The 12,300-nt window shown below is 43.3% G+C and overlaps 1 protein-coding gene across 1 annotated transcript in view; it reads left to right on the forward strand.

Moving 5' to 3' along the window:
- The window catches only part of LOC138284114 (glycine amidinotransferase, mitochondrial-like), a 179,329-nt gene that overhangs the window by 68,980 nt on the left and 98,049 nt on the right, over positions 1–12,300 (forward strand). The gene's annotated exons all lie outside the window — the stretch shown is intronic.

Consider the following 12,300-nt stretch of genomic DNA (forward strand, 5'->3'; position numbering starts at 1 on the left):
TATTTCCAAGAGCTGACTCTTTAAGGCCAGTCTATTGGCCAGCCTGGCAATCTCCAGGTCTGTTTCTGTGGGTGCTCCAGAGCTTCTGGTGGAAGAGGAGCTATTCTCGTCCTCATTCTCCACAGGATCTTCACCCACCACAGATACATCATCTTCTTCTTCTGGGGGGGGGTTATCATTTTCATACCAGGTGACCAGAAACTTACTTTTTTGGTACAGTCTGCTGAGTCTCCTTAATTGGTCATAACTATATGCCTCACAAGGTTCCAGGTAGAATTACTGGTTCTTGGCCTCAGCATATGGCATATTTACTTTACTAAAGTCTTTATCCCGCCACTGATCCACCAAATGTAGTGTGCACAACCAGGCACACTGTGCAAAGGGTCCTGACAACTACACATTGGTTTTCAGAGGCAAAAACTTGATCACCTAATGTTCTAATTTCTGAGGTAGCTTGGTCGAGCAGTTAGGCCAATCTTCGAGAACTTCAAAGCATTTGTTGTACTCACATTATCAATCATGCATCTCACACATTAGAAGGAATAACTCAAGACCAATTTATAAAAAAGTCAGATTTTTATATACATTTTAAGACCAAATTATCAAAATTGGTTAAGTACTTTTTAAGATATGAATTTTTAATAAATGCAGTCTTTCTGTGCGTAGTTACGCACCATAGGAATCAATAGGTAGGCACTTTTAAAAATACAGATAAAATCACACAGTTGGTTTACCAAGTTCTGCTTTTGCAGGTTGGTTGAGGTTCGTGGTGGGCACGCTGTGCCAGCTTGAGAAGTTCTGGTGGCTCCTGGTTCCGGCAGGAGCAGCGGTGACAAGTATTTGGAGCTGAGGGGGACCACTTGGAAAAGGTCTGTCCTTGCAGATTTAAAGGTGGTGCCTTGGGGTTACCTTGGAGTGTCAAGGTCGCAGGGGTGAGGGACCTTTGGGGCACAGCTGGTTCCTCATTGCAGGGCACAGGACAGCCGGGTGCAGACCAAGTTGGTGATCCAGGAGCTGTGCGCAACAGAGCCCTTTGGAACTGGAGGTAAGCCTCTTTGCAGGTTGCTTACAGGACAACTGAGGCACTCTGGTGGGAGATCTGAGGTGTTCCTTAAGTCCCTTGACCTGGGCTTCCTCCTGGTCCTTTTTCATCTCTCGGTGAGCTGGATATCCTGGTGTCTGATGTCAACTGACCAGTGCCCAGGGTATTGGCACGGCACGGCCACTGGAGGGTGCAGTGCCACCAAACTTGGCACACTTGTGAAGTTTGTCTGGATGGTCATTGGTGTTTTGTCAGGTCTGGCTGCAACTTCTGGTTCGGAAGCTATCAGACGGTCAGTGAAGTGACCCTCACTAGGTTATTGTTTCTTGGTTTGTTGTAGAGTGGTACCTCAACTCTAGAGGGTGTTCTTAGGTGATTGGTGAAGTCTGGTGGTCCTCTGGCTTTCTTGAGGTCAATCCAGTGTCCAACTTCTCCGTAGCGGTGATTGTCAGGTCCTGGGTGCAGCAGGCAAGGTTTGGTGCCTTTTCTTGATGCAGCAGGTCCACAGTTCTTGTGCCTTGGTTCTTCTTTGAGCTGGTCTTCTTTTTGTCCTTCGATTCTGATTTCTGGGTACAGGGATGTCCACTAAATACTGAATTTAGTGGGTGTTTTAGAGGGTACCTGTTAGTGTCCAATGGGGCACTTACCTTTTAGTGGCTGCACCCATTGTAGTGACCACTTCCTGTGGGAAGGGTCACTTTCCTAAAGCAAATTGGCTATTTTCCTTCCATCTAAGATGGTGGAAAATGAAATGGAGGGTCCACCTCGCAGGCAACACCTTAGAGGTGGTGCTTGCCAGGTGGGGCCACTCCTCCTACCCTTTGTGTGGTTTCCCACCATTGCTCCCATCAAAAGTGGGGGTTTTACAAAGTGGCCATCTGCTGCTAGCAGCAGGCCTGAGGGTCACGTTTCAAGGGCGGTAAGTCATCAAAAGCTAAACTGCCAGGGCAGTGCACATCCCTGAGGGAGGGGGTTTTAGCTCCTCCACCCAAAAAGGGCATTGTTTTACAAACCAGAGAGACAGGGCTCTCACCCAAGGTTTGTATATTGGCTGTCTGGAGGTGGCAGGCTGGATAGAACCAGTCAGCAACCATGCTAGGATAGTTAGGTTTTGCAGGGGGCACCCTAAAGGTGACTCCTGGGTACATTTAGGGATAAATCCAATTCTGGAACCAGTTTGGATTTATCATTCTGAGTTGTTTGATACCAAATATCTCAGGGTTCAGAGTGGCAATCATGTAGCTGGGAAACTCGTGTTGACCAGTGTCCAGCGCATGTATTAAAATGGCTGCTCTGTTCACTCACTATGCCCCAGGTTTGGCACGGACACAGTAGGAGCATATTGCTCATGCAGCTATACCCTCAAACATAATATGGAGCCTCCTGCCTTAGGGCTGTAAGGCTTGCCAGAGAGGTGTCTTACCCATAGCACATGCAGTGTGAGGTGAACAGGGCACACAGGCAGTGTGCCTTGTCAAGTTTGTGTTTTAGGTTTGCCCCAGGACACCCAGGCTGCAATGGCAGTGCTGGTTGCATGTGGATTCATGGCCCCAGAGGGTGGCATAATCTGTGCTGTTGCCCTCAGTGGCCTACCCCTAGTACGCCATGCCCTGGCCACATAGGTACCCATTTACTCAGGACTTGCTCCAAGTGAATGTTGCGCTTTATGCTAAAAAATTGCCCTCATGGTTGGTGTTGTTGACAGGTCTTGCGAGGTCTAAAACTCTGGAATATTGTACAAGTGTATCGAGACACTTAGTTAATTTAATGTCTCCAGTGAGGTGTTGGTCAATTGACCGGTGTCAACAATACCAGTAGATTTCCTTTGAGTGTGTGTGTTGTTGGTTGTAATTAGGTGAATCCTAAGTACACAGGGAAGATCCGTATCAACCTGAGTGAGGTTTGCGGGTCAACTCTTACTTGCGCATGTGAGAAAGCCATAGCCGGAAGAGCAGCTGTTTGTGCGAAAGGCCACAGTCAAAAGTTTCGTACAGTTTTCAAAGCATTTGGGTCCTACCCGTCAGGTTTCGTTTTTGTGCTTGCAATATTTGCATTTACGTTTTGCATGAAAGGTGTATGAGACGGCTCTGAAGTGAGTCCAGCTACCAAGCGAAGTGAGTGTGATGTCAATTGGTCCATGCTGGGATAGGTCAGTTGAAGAGAAAAGCCGTGCACAGATTGGTGGACAAGACTGCGCTGTTATAGGTTGAGAACAGCTTGTGAAAAGGATTGTGGGTTTGAAAATTACTTCCTGGGTTTGTAGATTTTGTGTTTGTGAATTACAAATGTGTAAAAATGAAGTTTTTCAAAGCTTTAAGGAGCGCGTTGAGAGGAGATGTTTTTATTCCAGTTAGGGAGGGTGAGACTGCTCCACCTGAGGGTACACCAGCATTCATGGAGGTGGAGGAGCTAGGAGTTTCAGCGTGTCTTTGGGAAAATTAGTGGTGCAAAATAACTGAGAAGGAAGGTACTTTAGCTTTTCCCTTTTACGGATCCTTTAATTTGAGAATATTGGAGAATTTGAGGGGAGTGTTGTATGAATCAAAACTCCCTCCGAGACCTGCACAATTCGAAGCACTTGCTATTTGGGAATTAGTTGCAAGTCAAAAAGTGGCTCAGAAATTTGAAAGAAGAAAGAGGAAAGCAGAAAAGATGCTACCAGAAGCTAAACGAGATGCAGAGCAGAGAATGTGGAGAGCAGATACATTACATGCAGTGAAGTTATTTCCAGCAATTACTCCGGAACGTGATGGAAGTGTTAAGCCCAAAGACAAAAGAAATTCTGAGGAAGATACAGAACAAAGATTGGGTGAAAATAAAAGGGTAGCAGATGTCAAGAGTGACTCAGATGATTAATTCATGATTAATTTATAATTCAGTTGTTGCAGAATCGCTCCCCTCCATATAATGCAGTCACATCTGTAAACCAGAATATAGTTCAAAGTTTTGCCACAGCTCCAGTTGCAGAAAGCCAAGTTCAGATGATTCCAAATGTACCTACTGCTAATGTTGCACAGGGGCCAGCAGTTTGTCTGACAGTTCCAAATGATAATACAGTTCAGAATGTCCCAATTCCAGTTATGTCACAACCAGTTCAGAATGTAGGAATGTCTCAGTTTGAGTCCACACCTAATGTACAGACACCTATACAGATTGTGAACAAGAGACAGACAATGCCTATGTATTCCCCAGTAAAGACACCACAGAATGTTGTCCTGAATCCATCAAATCAAACTTTTGGTACAGCATTAACGGGACAAAATAAAGGATTAATGTTCCCGCCAAGTCAGACAAATTTGTAAGGCCCAGAAGCTTCAACAGTTTCTGTAACCATAGGTACAGTAGTTCCATTGTATATTCAGAGTAATAATGAGAGTGGACCCCAGATTCCAAATCCAGTATCAGTGATGAATTCACCTTTTGGAACTAAGGCAGAAATTGAGAGAATGAGTACTACGGTGCCAACCATGACCCCTATGAATTCATTTGGTTCAAACCAGACACATAATGGAATGAGTCAACTGATTGATGTGACATGTCCCCCATGCTCTACAGGCAGATCTGTATTAGCTCAGAAGCAGGCTATGAGAATATCCTTTATCCAGCCACAGTCTCTAGCTAGAGGAAATAACATTATTTTATAAGGGTTATCACCACAACAATTGACTGAATGGTTAGACAATTTGAGCGGAGCATCAATTCCAGCAAACCTGCGTGAGGGAGAAAAGATATTGAACATGGCCAGATTAAAATTGGAATTAAATGAGATGATTGTGGGAAGACTTGAATTAGAGAGATTAGATTCTTACAATGAAAATGAATTGTACTTCATATGCAAGAATGTTACTCTATGAGCAGGACAAGTCTATGAGAAATGTACTAATTTGACTGAAAAATATGAAATCAAAATGAATAAATCCAAACAGTTCAAGAAGAGTTACAGTAGAATTCGACTCAAAAGACATTGCGAACATGAGGTCACCTGGAATGAAATTTCACATTAAGAAGTTGATTCAAAGTATTCAAATATGGGGAGCATTAGATGAATGGGAAAGCAGATGGGCAGAGAAAATAGATCAGAAGAAAAAGCTGACTGCATCTTCAAATGATGTACAACAGGCTGAGGGAGCTGTAAAAATTATGCAAATTAGAGAAATTCCTAGAGGAACGTTTGTTCATGTCCCATGGGGTAGAAGTGACATACTGTCATTTACATGTGATTACCCAAAATTGATGAAGAAACCAGTGGAAAGGTACCATCAGAGAGGTTTCTCAAGCTTGCAAAGTGTTTGTGGGAAGATATGAACACTTTGTTTGAAACTGAGGCTCCAGCAGAGTTGTGGGTGGAGTGTAAGCGCAGTGTTGATTGACCAAAGCATGAGCTGCCAAGGGACGCAGTAACAGGTGCATCATCTGAAGAAGTGATGAAAACCTATTACAAAGTGTTTGAGTTTCTGAAACCTAGGGGTTCCCCTAAAGATATTGATTGGCAACGAATTGACAGGACATCTTAGGAGGCAAAGGAATCTGTTCTTGCTTATTAGGAGAGATTGTTGCAAGCATTCAAGCAATACAGTGGCACAGAGATTATTGAACCAAGAGACATGATTAATTTTTTGTTTAATTCATTCAATTAGTGAAGCCTGTAATTAGCAATATGATTCAGAATCATTCGATTTGCTGGCAAGGAAGGTTGATTGATGAAGTATTACATTGCGCAAAATACTATAGTGACGAAATTGAGTTGAAGCAGAAAAGGTTAAGAGAAAAGTCAATGGTAATGCTGTTTAAGTCTGCCCAAGCAGCAGGTATGCAGAGTGCGCAGGGAAGGGTGAGTGCAGGAGGAATGCAGGGGACACAGCAGCAAGGAAATGTGGTGCCTTAGTTAAGAGGTAGAGGTCGTGGAATTCAAGTAGATCCAAATGTGGGTGATGTTCAAAACATGAAGAAAATGCTTACTTGTCATGTGTGCCACAACGTCGGACATTTGAAACAGGAGTGTCCATTTAATAATGTAAATAATTTAGTGCAAAGTGGTGGTTTTACACAGATGGTTGACAACAGTCAATTTCAAAATCAAAAAGTTAAAAGGCCCCAAAATCAAACCATGAATGTTCCTACTTGAGCAGTACAAATGCAGGCTCCCCCCGCAACAAGCATAATTTCCTCATCAGCAAATCCAAGTCCCACAACAAATGCAGATATCACAAGCTCCGATGGCACAGCAACAGGTAATGGTTCCTAAGCAGAACGCAAACCAAAGAACAAATGCAAAGGTAAATCAATTAATCACACAATGCCCATTGATTGATTTCAGTGATGATGAATTGAGTGAGGAATGCATGAGCGAGAGTTCAGAAGAGGAAGAATGTGTGTTGGCTGCCTCATTGGAGGTAGGTCAGGGTGGTCCTTATGTGAAAGCTAGTGTTATGGGCCACTTATTCCACTGGCAGACCTGCAGAAGTTCCAAATGTACCCCTTTCCAGAAGGAAATGTACCCTTTTTCAGAAGGACAGTTCAGGTTGTAGGAGTAGCAAACCAGCATTGGGTAAACCCCATTACAGAGCCCATTCCAGTTAGAAAAGGAACATTTGAAGACCTACACTGATTCGTAGTTTGTGAGTCAAGCCCTGTGAGTCTGTTAGGAAGAGACTTGCTATGCAAATTAAAATGTTATATTACTTGTACACATGAAGAGAAAGCAATTCAAACTAATAGCGATGATGAGACTTCCAGTCAAACTGATGAGATGTATACTCTCATTACAGTGTTGCCTGCCATAATTAGTTGAAGACCTGCTGGATGAATTACAAGAGGCAGTAACGCTGAGAGTTTGGGATCTCTCTGGAAAAGATATTGGACTTACTCGAGGTGTTGAACAAGTCAAAGTGACTGTAAAGCCAAATGCAGATTTCCCCAGAACACCACAATATAAAATGACCCCAGAAGTAATTGAAGGCATTACCCTAGTAATTGCAGTCTTAGTTAAGCAGGAAGTGTTGAAAGAAGTGATGGGCAGCCCATGTAACTCTCCAATTATGGGTCTGCGAAAGCCAAGTGGGAGATATCCCATAGTTCAGGATTTGAGAAAGGTGAACAAAATTGTGGTATCCTGTTGTCCCATGGTTCCAAATCCAGCAGTAATTTTATTTTAGATTACATGTGAAGCAGAATGGGTTTCAGTTATCGATTTATCACAGGCATTTTTTTCAGTGCCCTTGCATGAGGATAGTCAATTCCTGTGTATTCATGGTGTCGCCCTCCACAGGGGTTTTCAAAATTTCCATCCATTTTTAATCAGATCCCGAAGAAGAAATTAGGCCTATATTTATACTTTTTTGTGCTGCATTTGCGTAATTTTTTTAGGCAAATGCGGCGCAAACGTACAAAATATAATTGTATTTTGTAAGTTTGCTCCGCTTTTGCATCAAATAATGATGCAAATGCGGTGCAAAAAAAGTATAAATATGGGCCTTAGAGTCTTTAAACATGCCATTTCAGTCAACTTTATTGCAGTACATTGTTGACCTTATGGTTGCATCTAATACGGGTGAAGCTTGCAGACAAGATACCATAGCGTTACTGAATCATTTGGGTGAAAACGGACACAAGGTTTCTCTTGCTAAGCTACAGTATTGCCAGAAAGAACTAAAGTATCTGTGTCACTAAACTGAGAAAAGTGCAAAGAAAGTGTCCTGGGAAATAGTTGCCTCAATTTTGCAAATGAATCTCCCAGTTACACAGAGAGATGTCAGAATGTTTTTGGGCATTGTAAGTTATTGTCATCAATAGATCCCAAATTTTTCGGTCATTTCCTAACTGTTGCAGAAGTTGACACCCAAGGAGGTCACAGACCCAGTCCCTTTCAATGAAAAATGCATGAAAGTTGAGTCTGTGCAGAGCTCCAGCTTTGGGAATGCCTTATTACACAAAGGTTTTGCATTGTTTTGTCATGAACGTGATGGATGTGATCATTCTGTTTTGATGCAGTCACATGGAGGAACAAACAGGCCAGTGGCATATTTTTCTGCTACATTGGATCCTGTCGCTGTTGCGTTGCCCGGCAGTTTAAAGGCTGTGGCTGCCACTGGTATAAATATAGGTCAATGCGTAGGCATTGTGATGGGACACCCTTTAACTGTTTATGTCCCACATTCAGTTGAACTACTTTTGACTAGGTCTAAAACCCAATATCTGGCCCGTTATGAGTGTTTGCACTTTGGGTCAGCCAATGTGACTGTCAAGAGGTCTGCCGTATTGAATCCTGACACATTATTGCCTGTAAATGTTGATGATTCAGATGATGTTAATAAACTGGAACATGACTGTCTCAATGTCACTGAATTGTGCACCGAACCCAGACCTGGTATTCAGGATACTTCTTTAGATGAGATTGACCATGTTGTATTTGTTGATGGCTCCTGTTTAAGAGACAGTGAAGGTACTCTGAAAGCTGGATATGCAGTTTGCACCTTCTCAGGAATGGTCGAAGCCTTATGGCTTCAAGGAGTCGTTTCTGTCCAAGTAGCCAAATTTGCTGCTCTTCCAAGAACATGCTGCGTATCAGAGCAGCTCAAAATGACAATATTCACAGATAGTCAATACAGATTTGGTGTTGTGCATGACTTCGGCCAGTTATGGCACTAGCAAAGTTTTATGACCTCGTCGGGTTCACCCATTCGAAATGGTGAAATAATTCATAACTTGTTAAATGTCTTGCAGTTATCTGAGAAGATTGCAGTTGTAAAGTGTGTAGCCCACCAAAAGTCAAACGATTATGTATTGTTGGGCAATGACTATGCTGACCGAATTGCCAGATATTGTGCACTCCATTGCATCACCTTCTATGGAGAGTGAGTGATGGAAGTGACACCAGTTAGATACATCAAAATTTCTTGATGTCAGTGGTTGATACTTGGGATGAAATTAAGAGATTGCAGGGAGAGGCAACAGAGGAAGAACACGGAGGATGGATAAAAGTAGGTTGCTTTCAAAGAGAAGGAGATGATGTTTGGATTTCAAATGAAGGGAAAGTTGTGTTACCAGATTGTTTGTTGAACTCAATGGTTAGATGTTATCATGGCCAGGTTCATCTCGGCAGAGATGCAACGATCAGCACATTCAACTTCAGATTCAGATTGATTGCAGAAGCGGTCTGTCACAGATAAGTTACTTGCCAACAAATGAACATGAGAAAACGCACAGTGGTTAATCTGAGCCATATAGGCAGATTGGGAAGTCATTTAACAGAATGCAACTTGATTTCATTGAAATGCCTGCCTGTAATGAATTGAAGTACGTATTGGTTGTTGTATGTGTGTTTTCCCGCTGGATCAAAGCTTATCCAACACATAGGAATGATAGTCTTACTGTAGCTTAGCTGCTGCTTAGGGAACTGATACCCAGGTATGGGTTCCCGACTTCTTTGGAATCAGATTGAGGAACTTATTTTAAAAATGGGATCATAAAGTTGTTGTGTGCAGCACTGAACACTGAGGAAAAATTGCACTGCACTTACAGGCCAGAGGCATCGGGATTGGTGGAACAAATGAATTAAACACTGAAAGCTTGATTGCAAAAATTTGTGCCTCTACAGCGTTGAAATGGCCTGATGCATTGCCACTTATCCTGATGAGCATGCGTAGTACCCCTGACAGGAAGAGAAAACTGTCTCCCCACAAGATTCTTATGGGTCGTGCAATGAGATTACCAGCAATACCTGCAAATGCACTTGTGGACATAACAGATGACTTAGTGCTGGATTATTGCAAAGGTCTGGCTGATGTGGTTCGCTCTTTGTCTCATCAGGTTGAAGCAGCAACAGTTAAAATGGCTCAAGAACAGTGTCACAGCTTGAAAGCTGATGACTGGATTTTAATCAAGAAGCATGTCAGGAAGAGCCAAGGTGGAAAGGACCATTTCAAATTATCTTGGTGATGACAACAGCTGTGAAGTGTGCTGGTCTTCCGAACTGGATCCATGTAAGCCATACACGCAAAGTTCTGTGTCCTCTTGAAAACACAGAGTCGGCCCCCGCAAGGGCGAATGCAGAAAAAGAAGGGGTTCAGCTTGATCATCCTGTGAGGATCAAAACAGTGGCTGAAGCAGAAACTGTGCAAAGTTGTGAAAGTGCAACCAAGCCTTCATGCAGACAAAAGTGCAGGAGAGCAATGTCAAAGTCAATTGTTTCCTGCCAAAACAGCAAACATTGTAAATGCCGTTGCACCCAAAAAGAGAACTGTGAAAGGAGATAAATAGCCTGCTGCTGCGTATGAACCGGTTGCTGATAAACTCCCATCAATAACAGAAGCAGTTGAAGGGTCAGTCACAGTCAGTCAAATTTATTAGCTTAGTTAGTTAAAACCAGTCCCAACTATAAAATCATTTCACATACATCCGGACAAGGTAAACACACAAAACATCTTTCGTTGTTAAACGTAAAGAAAACTATCCCACCCTCTTAATATTAACCTAAAAACATTTTCATAAAAAGCTCTCAACAATAAATATAGGCTAAGACCTGTAAAAAAGCACTCTGTTTTAGCCTATAAGGCACCAAGGCAATCTTAAACAATAGGGAGCCTTAAATAGCTGTGTAACGAGCCTGCTGAATCCCTTCCCCACTAGAGGCTGAGCTGCAAAACCGTGCTAGAGCAATTTGCTCATTTAAAGTGCCATTGCAATGTAAAACTTTAAGTTTAAGCATTGTTTAAAAGCAAATTTGTGCAAATACTACTGGAGGAGTGCTTGGCTGGGAGGATATTTCAAACATGAGGTTCTCTTACAAGCTCTACTACAAGGTTCTAATTAAATCTTTTAAACACTCAGATCTGTTGAAGTCACCATGGCCTACTTTTAAGACAATGATTAGTAACTACCCACTAGCATGATTGCGCTGAAGGGGCTCTTAGCTTTGTCCTGACTTTACTCAATCATTATTGACATTTCATTAAAAAAACATTAGAAACTTTACCCCCCTACAAGCCAATGAAACTGAGGTGCCACTTAGCCAAGTAATCACTGCCTGTCTGCATAAACGTATGTTCAGTTTCCTAAAATATATTTCAAGTACATTTTCCTTTGGCCAGCTAGCAGCACAAACACCCAAAAAAACATATTCTAATGTCTCTTGCATGTATCCACAAAGTAATCACTGCCTGTCTGCATAAACGTATGTTCAGTTTCCTAAAATATATTTCAAGTACATTTTTCTTTGGCCAGCTAGCAGCACAAACACCCAAAAAAAAACATGTTCTAATGTCTCTTGCGTGTATCCCCAAAGACAACAAGTTTGAGATTGTGCCTGTAGTTTCCAGGAACGAACAATGGGTCTGATCGTCGGGGTTGTGGTAGTCCGACTGCCACATTACAAGGTTGGCGGGCAGCCCTTCAATCCTACCGCTGTCTCCACTGGGATCTTCGATCCCGACAGGCTGCCAGTGGCGGAGATTGGAATCAGCCAGGGCAGTGCTGAAGTCAGCACCGCCCTGCTGATTATGACCTGCTTCTCCGCCAGCCTTTTCATGGCAGTTCCACTGCCATGAAAAGGCTGGTGGAGAACAGGTGCAGGGGGCTACAGGGGTGCCCCTGCAGTGCCTATGCACTTGGCATGGGTGGTGCAAGGGTCCCCCTCTCCAGCACCCTCACAAGGCTCACTGTCTACTGTGCAGACAGTCAGCATTTCAAGGGTGCTGGTGCACCCTGCGGGCATCAGCATTGTCGCTGGCTCAATTACAATCCGGCTACAATGATGCTGCACTTTTCTGCTGGGCTGATGGGCGGACACCAGCCCAGAGGGAAAGGCGTAATGAGCCCAGCAGGGAGGTAGCCAGTATGGCGGCAGCCTCCCCATCGGAAGTTCGGCGGACGGGACATCTCGTCCACCAAACTCAATATCAGGCCCACACTCTCTGGCCTCCATCATACCAAAGCAGAGTAGCATCAACCGATGTTTCAGAGCTTGAGAAAAATGTATTGACAGATATTTCTGGGCTCACAGGGTTTTTTATGATGATATTACAGCTCAAGCATGCTGTCTTGGTGCAAGCATGTTTTTATCTGTTAATAAAGACAAGGACCGAGTAGAGGTGTTTGCTAAGCAGTTGAACGCCTCTTTCCTCAGTCTCATGTCCTATGCGTAAATGATGACCCTAGGAACATTTAGGGTTGCTGCACTGTTGCTCCTCAATTTCCGTCCAGCATAAGTTGCTGATAGAGCCGACCTCTGCAGATCAAAGTCTCCAGCATAGTTTGATGTA

The sequence above is a fragment of the Pleurodeles waltl genome, chromosome 3_1 (assembly GCF_031143425.1).
Source record: "Pleurodeles waltl isolate 20211129_DDA chromosome 3_1, aPleWal1.hap1.20221129, whole genome shotgun sequence".
Classification (NCBI taxonomy): Eukaryota; Metazoa; Chordata; class Amphibia; order Caudata; family Salamandridae; genus Pleurodeles; species Pleurodeles waltl.